Source organism: Aquarana catesbeiana, linkage group LG02 (assembly GCF_042186555.1).
Source record: "Aquarana catesbeiana isolate 2022-GZ linkage group LG02, ASM4218655v1, whole genome shotgun sequence".
Lineage (NCBI taxonomy): Eukaryota > Metazoa > Chordata > Amphibia > Anura > Ranidae > Aquarana > Aquarana catesbeiana.
Window position 1 is genome coordinate 251,797,768 of NC_133325.1, and position 13,202 is coordinate 251,810,969.

The window sequence follows — 13,202 nt, forward strand, 5'->3', positions numbered from 1 at the left end:
ATGGTGGTGGGATTGTCATGGTCTGGGGCTGCATGAGTGCTGCCGGCACTGGGAGCTACAGTTCATTGAGGGAACCATGAATGCCAACATGTACTATGACATACTGAAGCAGAGCATGAGCCCCTCCCTTCAGAGACTGGACCACAGGGCAGTATTCCAACATGATAATGACCCCAAACACACCTACAAGACAACCACTGCCTTGATAAAGAAGCTGAGGGTAAAGGTGATGGACTGACCAAGCATGTCTCTAGACCTAAATCCTATTGAGCATCTGTGGGGCATCCTCAAATGGAAGGTGGAGGAGCGCAAGGTCTTTAACATCCACCAGCTATGTGATGTCGTCATGGAGGAGTGGAAGAGGACTCCAGTGGCAACCTGTGAAGCTCTGGTGAACTCCATGCCCAAGAGCAGGGGTCTCAAACTGGTGGCTCTCCAGCTGTTGCAAAACTACAAGTCCCATGAGGCATTGCAAGGCTGATAGTTACAAGCATGAATCCCACAAGCAGAGGCATGATGGGACTTGTAGTTTTGCAACAGCTGGAGGGCCACCAGTTTGAGACCTCTGCCCAAGAGGGTTAAGGCAGTGCTGGAAAATAATAGTGGCCACACAAAATATTGACACTTTGGGCCCTATTTGGACATTTTCACTTAGGGGTGTACTCACTTTTGTTGCCAGAGGTTTAGACATTAATGGCTCTGTGTTGAGTTATTTTGAGGGGACAGCAAATTTACACTGTTATACAAGCTTTACACTCACTACTTTACATTGTAACAAAGTGTAATTTCTTCATCAGTGCTGTCACATAAAAATATAATAAAATATTTACAAAAATGTGAGGGGGTGTACTCACTTTTGTGAGATACTGTATATGTATGTATATATGTGTGTGTGTGTGTGTGTATATATAAGCATAGTTATGTCTTTAAACATTTGTAATGCGGATTACCAATTTATTATACAACTCAAAATACTGTATTAGTGACTTTCAATATTTGTTAAAATTTGAAAATTCAATATAAATTTACAACCAAAAAAAAAGATAGCAGAAATAGTTTTTTTATGTCTTTCACTCTGCTAAGCAGAAACTGAGATAACTGCCTGACTCACAGTAAATGCCTTCTGTTTTGATTAACTGCTAAGTCCTAATGAATGAAGCCTATACCTAATCGGGTTAGAAAATATACACATTTTATTTGTATTCCTTTGCAATCAATTTGACCATTTTAAAGTTGAGTGTTCACTTGTGATTAATGTATGTTTTATTCCTAATTTCAATGATTAAACAATAAATCTAACTTAGAAAAAAAAAAAAAATAAATAAATTGCATTATATGCGGATAATGCACTCCTTTTTACCCCTTTCTTGACTACGGCATTTTTTTCTATTCAGCACTCGGCTACTTTAATTGGCAATTTTGTGGTCATGCAATGCTGTACCCAAACAAAATTTGTGTTCTTTTTTTCACACAAATAGAGCTTTCTTTTGATCACCACTGGGTTTTTTATTTTTGCGATCTAAATGAAAAAAATATTATTTTCTACTTTCTGTTATTAAAAAAATATCCAATAAACTCACATTTCATCATAAATTTGGGCCAAAATGTATTCAGCATGTCTTTGGTAAAAAAAAAAATTCCCAAAAAGTGTATATAAATTGGTTTGTGTAAAAGATATAGCGTCTACAAACTTTGGTGTATATATAACATAGGAAAAATTGATCAGATGAGGTCTCAAGGGCACTGCATCCCAAGAATTGTAGAACAGGACACTTGAAATGCTCTTTCAAAGAGCTGGGATTTAAGTGCCAATAACCGAAGTAAAAAAAACATACATTGAAATTCAATCAATTTATTCAAATATTTCATATTTAAAAAGACAGAATAAAAGGTTTTTGTTTTTTTTTTTTTTGTTTTTTTTTTTTTAGGGATTTGTTAAGAACATGGAAACAATTCATGTTTGATTGCCAAATTGTGAGATTGGTTAAAGTTGCTTGTTATGGTGTAGCAATCCTAACATGTTTCACCATTTGATAGGCTTCCTCAAGGGATATATGTTACCACAACTGAACATATAAATGGAATACATAAGAAATATATACAAGAAATGACAATGAAATAAATGTACATCAAAGATAACATCAAATAAGCAATAGGTATACAGTCAACCCCCGTGAAGTTGCAGTTCAGAGCTTGCGGCCTTAGTAGTTCGCTGATTTTTTTCCCAGCCTAGCATTCCCGCTTTATAAGTGCTGGTTCACACAGGGGGGACCTGTCAGGTGACTTGTCAGCCTGACAAGTCACGCTCCTTGCAGTACAATGGGTGTGGCTCATAGTACTAATAGGTGTGACTCAAGTTCCTCCGACTTAGAAAAAGGTTCCTGTACTACTTGGGGGTGACTTCAGAGCAGCTTGCATCGACTTCTATGCAGAAGTCTTTTTGCAAGCCACACTGAAGTCGCACCGTGCAGGATGATTTCAGAGTCGGACGGGAGTCGGGCGCCACCTGAAGCATTTAATAAGCATTTATAGGCATTTTTTTAACAGATCCAAAATTTGCAGATTTTCACAATTCGTGGGTGCTCAAAGAACGTAACCCCATCGAATTTCGGGGGTCGACTGTATAACAAATAAACAAAATGACTTTGGAAACCATAATAAACATAATAAACATAGGGGTTGGTGCAGGTGCATCTTACCATAGCAATTAGTTAGTTAGCAATTAGTTGTATAAGTACTGATCCACAATTATTGTGTTCAAACAGGGGGTTAAAATCCAAACTCCGGAACAATAAGGGGAGGGGAAAAAAGGACACCTCTCTATGGGCCCAGGGGGGAGCTGTAGCAAGGTTAGCTACAGGAAGAGCAATCCAGGCACGCAAAGGGCTAAAGAGTGCAAAATGTACTGTAATACAACAACCTTTATTTGTGCTGAATATCTATAGATAGAGCCTATTAGCAAACAATGTTTGAAAGAGAGATGCCAATGTAGCAGGATAAGGATACAACACAAGCATCAATACCAATCTCACAATATGAATATCAAACATGAATTGTTTCCATGTTGTTAACAAATCCCTGTCTTTTTTAAATATAACAAATATTTGAATACATTGATTGAATTTTAATGTATGTTTTTTGACTCCAATTATTGGCACCTGTTCTATGGTATATATACTGGAATTTATGCAGTTTTTACATTCTGACTGCCTATCACATTTTTTGAGATTTTTAAAAATGCCGGTGAAGTAACCCCCCCCCCCCCCCCAAAGATCCCTTTTTCTAAAGTAGCCACACCAAGAAATTTGCTGAGAGGGATGTTGGGCCCATGGAAAATTTTATTTTTTGTCACAAGTTTTTTTTTTTAAATGTTTTGCTTTTTTTTACACAAAGTTGTCACTTTAATAAGATATTTCTCACACGTACCATGGTTATATGTGTAATTACACCACAAAATGAATTTTGCTATTTCTCCCGAGTATAGAGAATGCCACATTTGTCATACTTTTTGGGGAGCCTAGCCACATACAGGAACTCAAAATCCAATGACCCCTTTGAAAGCCTGAAGGTGCATAATTTCCTCATTTCACTTTCTCACTACCTATCACAGTTTCAGAGGCCCAAGAAAGCATCCCCCCCCAAATGACCCCTTTTTGGAAAGTAGACACCCCAAGCCATTTGCTGAGAGACATGTTGAGCCCATAGAAGATTCTATTTTTTGCCACAAGTTTTTGGAAAATGACAAAAAATATAAAGTTTTTTATACTAAGTTGTCACTGAAATGATATACTGTATTGCTCACACATGCCATGGGTATATGTGGAATAACACCCCAAAACACATTCTGCTACCTCTCCCGAGTATGGAGATACCACATGTGAGAGACTTTTTGGCAGCTCAACCATGTACAGGCCTCCAAAATCCAATGACCACCTTCAGGCTTTCAAAGGGTGTATCTCCTCACTTCACTTCCTCAATACCTATCACAGTTTCAGAGGCCCTTAAATACCAGGATAGCGCAACCTGCCCCCCCCCCCCCTCCTCCGCCAAATGACCTCTATTTGGAAAGTAGACACCCCAAGGAATTTGATGAGAGGTATGATGAGTATTTTGTAGATCTAATTTTTTGTCACAAGGTTTTGAAAAAGAAAAGAAAAAGTACATTTTTGAATGAATCCCTGCCCACCACTGAGGCTTCCTGTCTTCAGATACACTCCCATATTCAGTCCTACTTTTCTGACAATCTGGGTTCAGTGATCTCCACTGTATCTCTATGGGAAGCTCACAAGGCCACTTTTAAGAGTCAACTGATCTATGTATATCACTACGAGATAGGGAGAAGAGGGTACAGGAGTTGACTTCTCTTCTGACTCGGGGGTAGGAGGACTGGAAGGCACAACCAACCATGGCCAACCGTAGCCCTGTGACACCTTGGCTACTGAACTTGATCTCCTCACCACTGAACAGGCTGAAAAAGCCTTGCACTTGGCCAGGCATGAATTCTACGTGAGCACCCGAAAACCTGGATCAATGTGGAAGCTCAACTCCCGTGAGCAGCATGCACAAGCCTGTTCAGTTACGTACCAGGGGTGGTGGTTTCGCCTCTAACCCGACAAAGCTCACGGCAGAGTTTGCAACTTTTTTGTCTTCACTATATAGGAAACTGAACCCATTTTGTTAGTGTCTCGAGAGCTCCTTTCAGTGTCTACATCTCCCCTCTCGTCTCTACGGTGGCCCGTGATGTTTTGGATGTGGATATACTGTATCTGAGGATAAGATTGCCTGGGCCATTAAGTTTCTAAAGCCCTCCAAGGCCCCTGGCCCAGATGGGTTTTCAGGACTTTATTATAACAAATGTTCGACCTTCCTGACCCCCATCTTACTGTATATATTTTTTTGTCCCACGACATATACAAAGCATTTGATTCGCTTTCTTGGGATTACCTAGAATTTGAGCTAATGTAGTGGGGATTCGTCGAGAATATTCTGGTATGAAATAAAGCCTCTCCTCACCTTTTTCAATTTTCTGGGGTATGAGGCAGGGCTGTCCACTGTCACCAGCACTCTTCATTTTTGCATTAGAACCATTGGCCAAAGACCTCTGGGATAATTCCGATTATATATGGTGTTCCTTATGTGGGCAACCATTATAAGGAAAATTTGTATGTGGACGATGCCCTCCTGGTCCTCATCAGTCTTTTTACCCAGATAGCAAGCAATTGTGCTGCAAGTTTGAAAATTACTTGCTAAGCTATTGCTAGATTTGCAAGGCTTCACAAGTTTGTTGTGCAACTGTAGCAAGTCTGCATAGCATGACTCCAGATCAACTTTGTTTGCAAACATTCTGCAAGTCTGCTACAAGTTCTGGTAGTTATGTTGTGAAATAGTCATCCCACCACAGGGGTCACTGTGGCTAAATTTTCATGCTGTAGACATGCAGAGCTCTTGCTGGAGACTCACCACTGCAACTTTTCTCTTGCTAGAGACTTGCCACGCAAATTTGCTACAAATTGGAAAAGTGTCAACTAGAACTTGTGCTTCAAGTGATCTGCAAGTGTACAACTTGCCAGTAAAAATGTGCAGTAAGTTACACTTAGGATTTAATACTGCCACAATTTTGTGGAAATGTATCCTTGCTATCTGGGTAATAGTCTTCCCAACTTACAGGCAATGTTGGATCACTTCTCGGCTAATTTTGGACTCTGTATAAATCTCTCCAAAACTACAATGCTGTATATGAGCCTCCCTGCTGATCTGGTTACGCATTTACTTACACAATTTCCCTATCTCTGGGCACTCCATTCTATAGATTACTTGGGGATTAAACTTACCTCCCCTACTCCTTCTTGTTTTCGACCAAATACTACCCCTTGCTGCACTTCTTGATGTCTCTTCTTCATTCCTGGCAATTCCTTTCTCTCTCTCTCTCTCTCTCTCTCTCTCTCTCGGATAGGCCGGATCCATGCAGTCAAGATGACTATGCTCGATTTTCTTTCAGACCATGCCTATTTATGTTGCATCCTTTTATTTCCATTTTTTGCAGTACAGAGTCCTTCAGTTTATCTGGGCTCATAAATGTCCCAGAGGTCCCAGATTGATGCTCTATACCCATAAAGGTAGCCTGGGAACCCCTAATCTGGCAAAATTGTATTTGGCAGCCCAGATTTCCCAATTATCTATTTAACATTCCACCTCTGACATCCCATTGTGGATGCTCTTTGAACTACCTAATTGTGCCCCAATTTCTTTACAAGCATTGCTTTGGCTTCATCATAAATTACGCCCTCTGGCGTTAAGTCCTCTTATGCTTCATAGCTTGAAGCTGTGGGACTTGATATTCAGGAAATTTGATGTCCACTTTCTTGCCTCCCTTTTTCCGCCTCATTCCTTCTCTTGGTGGACCTCCAATGGCTTTACCAGTGTGCATCATTTTTTAACTATGCGCTCATTTCAGTCATAGGAGGCCCTCTGGGAGATGCACAAAATCCCAGGGCAGGAACATTTCCATGATCTGCAATTGCACAACTGGATTATTTTTCTCTGTCATATTTCCTCCTTTCCTTTTCATAAGACATCTTTTGAGCAGACTTCTCAGCATCCCCTGGTCTTATTTTGTTGTTTTACACCTCCCTTAATGGTAGGTCATCTTTGTCAATTCTTTTCTATGTGACACAATGGGAGAAAGATCTTGGTTTAAGTATTGAGCGGGAAGACTGGAGTAAGGCCTGAACGATGATAGCGAAATGCTAATTCAATACTACTACTCTTGAGGTGGTCTACTGGGTCCTGGCAAGGCTTGCCCATGCTTATTCTGGCAGCAGTGACAGATGTTTTGGGAATTGTGGCCAGTGAGGGGGATGTCTTACATATGCGTTGGTCATGCCCACGTCTGATCGGCTTTTAGTCCAGGGTCTTTGGCCTACTACATTCCTTATTTCATGTAATGGTACATAAGGATGCCCAGCTGGACCTTTTACATTGCCCCATAATGGGTCTTTTCGTAACTCAGCAGAATTTGGCCTCATACCTTTTTATACAGGGTATCTGCCAAGTGAACTATTGCTCAGGCCCAGAAGACTCCATCTGTTGCTTTCCAGGGAATGAAAACCAGGATGATGGCTCTGATGGTTAATGCGCAGATATTTAGTATTTTGAAGGATTCACATGCAAAATTTTTGAAAGTTTGGGACCCTTGGATAAGTTACTCCTGCCATCCCTGACCCCGATTAGCTATGGTTGACTGCAGGGCCACCTTAAAGGGGTTGTAAACCCCTTTCATTCTATGCATTAAGGTGAAAAACCTTCTTTGGTGCTGCAGCCCCCCAGCTCCCCCCCCATTTTACTTACCTGAATGCTGTCATTCTTCGGCCAGGAACGAGCATACCAGCTTTAGCTGGTGTCTTGTGTCCTGATTGGATAGATTGATAGCAGTGCAGCCGCTGCTGTCAATCAAATCCAATGACGCAGGCACCAGGGGATGGGGCTGAGTCCTGCATTCTGTGTGTAAAAAGGAGGAAGTTGGAGGGAGTGAAGAGGGGGATAAGGTCAGACTAAAAGTAACATTTGGAAGAATAGGTAATATTGGGACTATAAATGAGACTATGGCTGGTTAAACATGCCATAGTCTCCATTCCTGTAACTTGTAAAAAGGGGGAGTGGGGGGGGGCTTCTCTCCAAGCACACAGCTTGACATTAGTGGGGTGGACGTATTGGCCTTCACTATCGCACCTTGATGGACTACACACCATACTTGCCTATTGCCTTCTTGTGACAACTCAACACCGTTACGGACTTGGTTTCCTACTTGTTGTCTCTGAAACGCTATGGACATTCACCTTATATTATTCACAACTAGGGATGAGCCGAACACCCCCCTGTTCGGTTCGCACCAGAACATGCGAACAGGAAAAAAGTTCGTTCGAACGCGCGAACACCGTTAAAGTCTATGGGACACGAACATGAATAATCAAAAGTGCTAATTTTAAAGGCTAATATGCAAGTTATTGTCATAAAAAGTGTTTGGGGACCTGGGTCCTGCCGAAGGGGACATGGATCAATGCAAAAAAAAGTTTTAAAAACGGACGTTTTTTCAGGAGCAGTGATTTTAATAATGCTTAAAGTCAAACAATAAAAGTGTAATATCCCTTTAAATTTCGTACCTGGGGGGTGTCTACAGTATGCCTGTAAAGGGGCGCATGTTTCCTGTGTTTAGAACAGTCTGACAGCAAAATGACATTTTGAAGGAAAAAACTCATTTAAAACTACCCGCGGCTATTGCATTGCCGACAATACACATAGAAGTTCATTGATAAAAACGGCATGGGAATTCCCCAAAGGGGAACCCCGAACCAAAATTAAAAAAAAAAAATGATGTGGGAGTCCCCCTAAATTCCATACCAGGCCCTTCAGGTCTGGTATGGATATTAAGGGGAACCCCGGCCAAAATTAAAATAAAAAAATGACGTGGGGCTCCCCCTAAATTCCATACCAGACCCTTCAGGTCTGGTATGGATTTTAAGGGGAACCCCGCGCCAAAAAAAAAAAAAAAAAAAAAACGGCGTGGGGTCCCCTCAAAGATCCATACCAGACCCTTATCCGAGCACACAACCTGGCAGGCCGCAGGAAAAGAGGGGGGACGAGAGTGCGGCCCCCCCCTCCTGAACCGTACCAGGCCACATGCCCTCAACATTGGGAGGGTGCTTTGGGGTAGCCCCCCAAAACACCCTGTCCCCATGTTGATGAGGACAAGGGCCTCATCTCCACAACCCTGGCCAGTGGTTGTGGGGGTCTGCGGGTGGGGGGCTTATCGGAATCTGGAAGCCCCCTTTAACAAGGGGACCCCCAGATCCCGCCCCCCCCCTGTATGAAATGGTAAGGGGGTACAAAAGTACCCCTACCATTTCACTAAAAAACTGTCAAAAATGTTAAAAATGACAAGAGACAGTTTTTGACAATTCCTTTATTTAAATACTTCTTCTTTCTTCTATCTTCCTTCATCTTCTGGTTCTTCTGGTTCTTCTGGCTCTTCTGGTTCTTCCTCCGGCGTTCTCATCCAGCATCTCCTCCGCGGCGTCTTCTATCTTCTTCTCCTCGGGCCGCTCCGCACCCATGGCATGGGGGGGAGGCTCCCGCTCTTCTCTTCATCTTCTTCATCTTCTAATCTTCTTCTTTTCTTCTCTTCTTCTCTTCTTCTCTTCTTCATTTTCTTCTCCGGGCCGCTCCGCACCCATGCTGGCATGGAGGGAGGCTCCCGCTGTGTGACGACGCTCCTCGTCTGACAGTTCTTAAATAATGGGGGGCGGGGCCACCCGGTGACCCCGCCCCCCTCTGACTCACGGGACATGACGGGACTTCCCTGTGGCATTCCCCGTGACGTCACAGGGAAGTCCCGTCAAGTCACCGTGCGTCAGAGGGGGGCGGGGTCACCGGGTGGCCCCGCCCCCCGTTATTTAAGAACTGTCAGACGAGGAGCGTCGTCACACAGCGGGAGCCTCCCTCCATGCCAGCATGGGTGCGGAGCGGCCCGGAGAAGAAAATGAAGAAGAGAAGAAAAGAAGAAGAGAAGAAGATGAAGAAGAAGAGAAGAGCGGGAGCCTCCCTCCATGCCATGGGTGCGGAGCGGCCCGAGGAGAAGGAGATAGAAGACGCCGCGGAGGAGATGCTGGACGAGAACGCCGGAGGAAGAACCAGAAGAGCCAGAAGAACCAGAAGAACCAGAAGATGAAGGAAGATAGAAGAAAGAAGAAGTATTTAAATAAAGGAATTGTCAAAAACTGTCTCTTGTCATTTTTAACATTTTTGACAGTTTTTTAGTGAAATGGTAGGGGTACTTTTGTACCCCCTTACCATTTCACACAGGGGGGGGGCCGGGATCTGGGGGTCCCCTTGGTAAAGGGGGCTTCCAGATTCCGATAAGCCCCCCGCCCGCAGACCCCCACAACCACCGGCCAGGGTTGTGGGGATGAGGCCCTTGTCCTCATCAACATGGGGACAAGGTGTTTTGGGGGGCTACCCCAAAGCACCCTCCCAATGTTGAGGGCATGTGGCCTGGTACGGTTCAGGAGGGGGGGGCCGCACTCTCGTCCCCCCCTCTTTTTCTGCGGCCTGCCAGGTTGCGTGCTCGGATAAGGGTCTGGTATGGATTTTTGGGGGGACCCCACGTCATTTTTTTTTTTTTAATTTTGGCCGGGGTTCCCCTTAATATCCATACCAGACCTGAAGGGCCTGGTATGGAATTTAGGGGGACTCCCACGTCATTTTTTTTTTTTAATTTTGGTTCGGGGTTCCCCTTTGGGGAATTCCCATGCCGTTTTTATCAATGAACTTCTATGTGTATTGTCGGCAATGCAATAGCCGCGGGTAGTTTTAAATGAGTTTTATCCTTCAAAATGTCATTTTGCTGTCAGACTGTTCTAAACACAGGAAACATGCGCCCCTTTACAGGCATACTATAGACACCCCCCAGGTATGAAATTTAAAGGGATATTACACTTTTATTGTTTGACTTTAAGCATTATTAAAATCACTGCTCCTGAAAAAACGGCCGTTTTTAAAACTTTTTTTTGCATTGATCCATGTCCCCTGGGGCAGGACCTGGGTCCCCAAACACTTTTTATGACAATAACTTGCATATTAGCCTTTAAAATTAGCACTTTTGATTTCTCCCATAGACTTTTAAAGGGTGTTCCGCAGCATTCGAATTTGCCGCGAACACCCCAAATTGTTCGCTGTTCGGCGAACTTGCGAACAGCCAATGTTCGAGTCGAACATGAGTTTGACTCGAACTCGAAGCTCATCCCTATTCACAACTACAGTTGTGGATTGGGGATTCCTTTCAACTAGATGTTCATTGACTGCTGGTCCTTGCCGTGCTGTTACCGCAGTGCCACTACTTCAGCTCCCCCTGGGGATCATGTTTCCACATTACTTCCAGCTGCCAATTTCATTAGTACCATCTATTCTTTTTTCTTGTAAATCTACCTATAGAGATATACCCAGGCTATACCTGCTCCTGATGAGTGGAAGTTTATCCACTAAATGTGTCGAGATCTTTACTGATGCTGTCACAGCAACTATGCAATACCATGTGATTTTTACCTTTGCGAATTTTGAATCAATTATTTAATACCATGGCTCTATATTATCATGTTAATCATGTTTGTAGATAACTGGGCATATTTTATTATGTAGCATTTGGGCACAATGATGCATATTATGTAATTATTATAGTTACCATTATTCCATTATTATGTGATTTATTATGTTATGTTATTTACCAATCATGTTTATTATATTTTGTATGTTATTTACTGTGATGAATTCCATTGCCTAGTATGCTCAATTTTATCCAATAAATGCCATTTTAATTCATAAATTGATTCATCATATTCCAGTGGTGTGTTTCATGTAAAGTCCCACAATTCTCCCCCCCCTTTTCCCCAACCTCGCCCCCCCCAACTCCCCCTTTCTTACAAGTTATGTTTATGGAGACTATGGCATATTTTTCCAGCCGTCGTCTCATTTATAGTCCCAATATTACCTTTTTTTTCCAAATGTTACTTTTAATCTGACCTTATCCCTCCTCTTCATTCCCTCCAACTCCCTCCTTTTTTACAATCAATAGGGATGGAGACAATGGTCTATTTATAACTATCGCCTCATTCAAAATCCCAACATTTATCTTCTATTTTAACTGTATTCTGTGTTAATGGACACAGATGCAGGACTCGTGAGTGTGCCCACACGGGTGTCCACCAAGGAGAACACTTCTCCGATGTGGACACCCAATGCGGGAGGAGCCAGGAGTGCCGCTGAGGGACCCCAGAAGAGGAGGATTGGAGCCACTCTGTGCAAAACGAACTGCACAGTGGAGGTAAGTTCGACATGTTTGTTATTTAAAAAAACAAAAAAACAAAGCTTTACAATCCCTTTAATGAGCGGGCCCCAGCTGTATGGGGGGCCCTTGCACTTTACCTGTCCCCTTGTAAACATGTACTGCTCTTTTCCAAGCTGCTCCTTGCTTAAGGAGTGAATAAATATATTTTTCTGTGCCCTATTGGTTCAATAGAGGGGCCCAGGAGGTGGGAGCTGAGGGACTATTTTTTCATTTTCGAGGCAGAGGTACACCATCCTGCACCCAGCCGCATGCTCTAGAGTTCCCAGATGCTATCTTTCTTCCCTGGTGTCAGTGTTTGGCGGTGTGATCGGTAAAGTGCTGCGGCTACTCTGCTCTTTCAGCTGCCGGTACTGATGTGAGAGAGCTGGCAAAGATTAAAACGAATACGAGTGGAGAGGTGGTGGTGGGTTGGCGCGGCAGGCACTGAGCAGCACACAGTGAGTGAGGTGTCACACCCGTTGTGATATCCTAATAGAATCTTTCAAAGTCCTCACAGTGCCTTTTAACATCTTATAGCTTTAGGATAATCATCCACACAGGACAGCAGGTGCTCTATGGCTTTGTCAAAGTGTGTCACATGGCTGTTGGGTGCTGACTTTGCTGTGGATGTACTGTGTGTTACAATCTGTAACATGCAGTACAGCTCTAAATGAACAAAGTCAGCATCCAACAGCCATGTGACACACTTTGACAAAGCCACAGAGCACCTGCTGTCCTGTGTGGATGATGATTATCCTGAAGCTATAATACCTAATGCACACGGGATGTTTAAAAAATGCTCCTCCTCTTGGCAGTAGCCTCATGGCAGAAAAAAAGCCTGACACTTGTAAAAGGGTCCACCGCTTTTACAGGTGTCAAGCACGTGGGAGTTAATTAATTTCATTGGCCAGAATAATAATTTATTCTGGTCAATGAAATTAATGCTCAAGCGCTAAACACCTGTAAATGCACCTAAACGCTTGTAAAAGCATTAGACACTTTTTCAAGCGTCACATTTACACACGTCAAGCATTTTTTTTCTGCCAAAACGCTGCTGTTCCTGGATGCACTGGCACTGGGTTTTTTTTCCTGGCGTTTGGAAGCAGTTAAAAAAAACACCTGTGTGCATGAGGCCTAAAGATCATAAGGCACTGTGAGAAGCTACTTAACACTTGTCTTTTGCGGGGGGAAGGGGGCGCTGTGGCAGTAAAAACACTCAGCTGAGCTGCAGCCAGGAGTGTGTGTATATTTGTAAAGGCAACTGTCAGGTTTTATGTGGAAGTCGGGGAGGAGAGGAGTCAGGGATGGAGGTCAAGTGCGGAGTCAA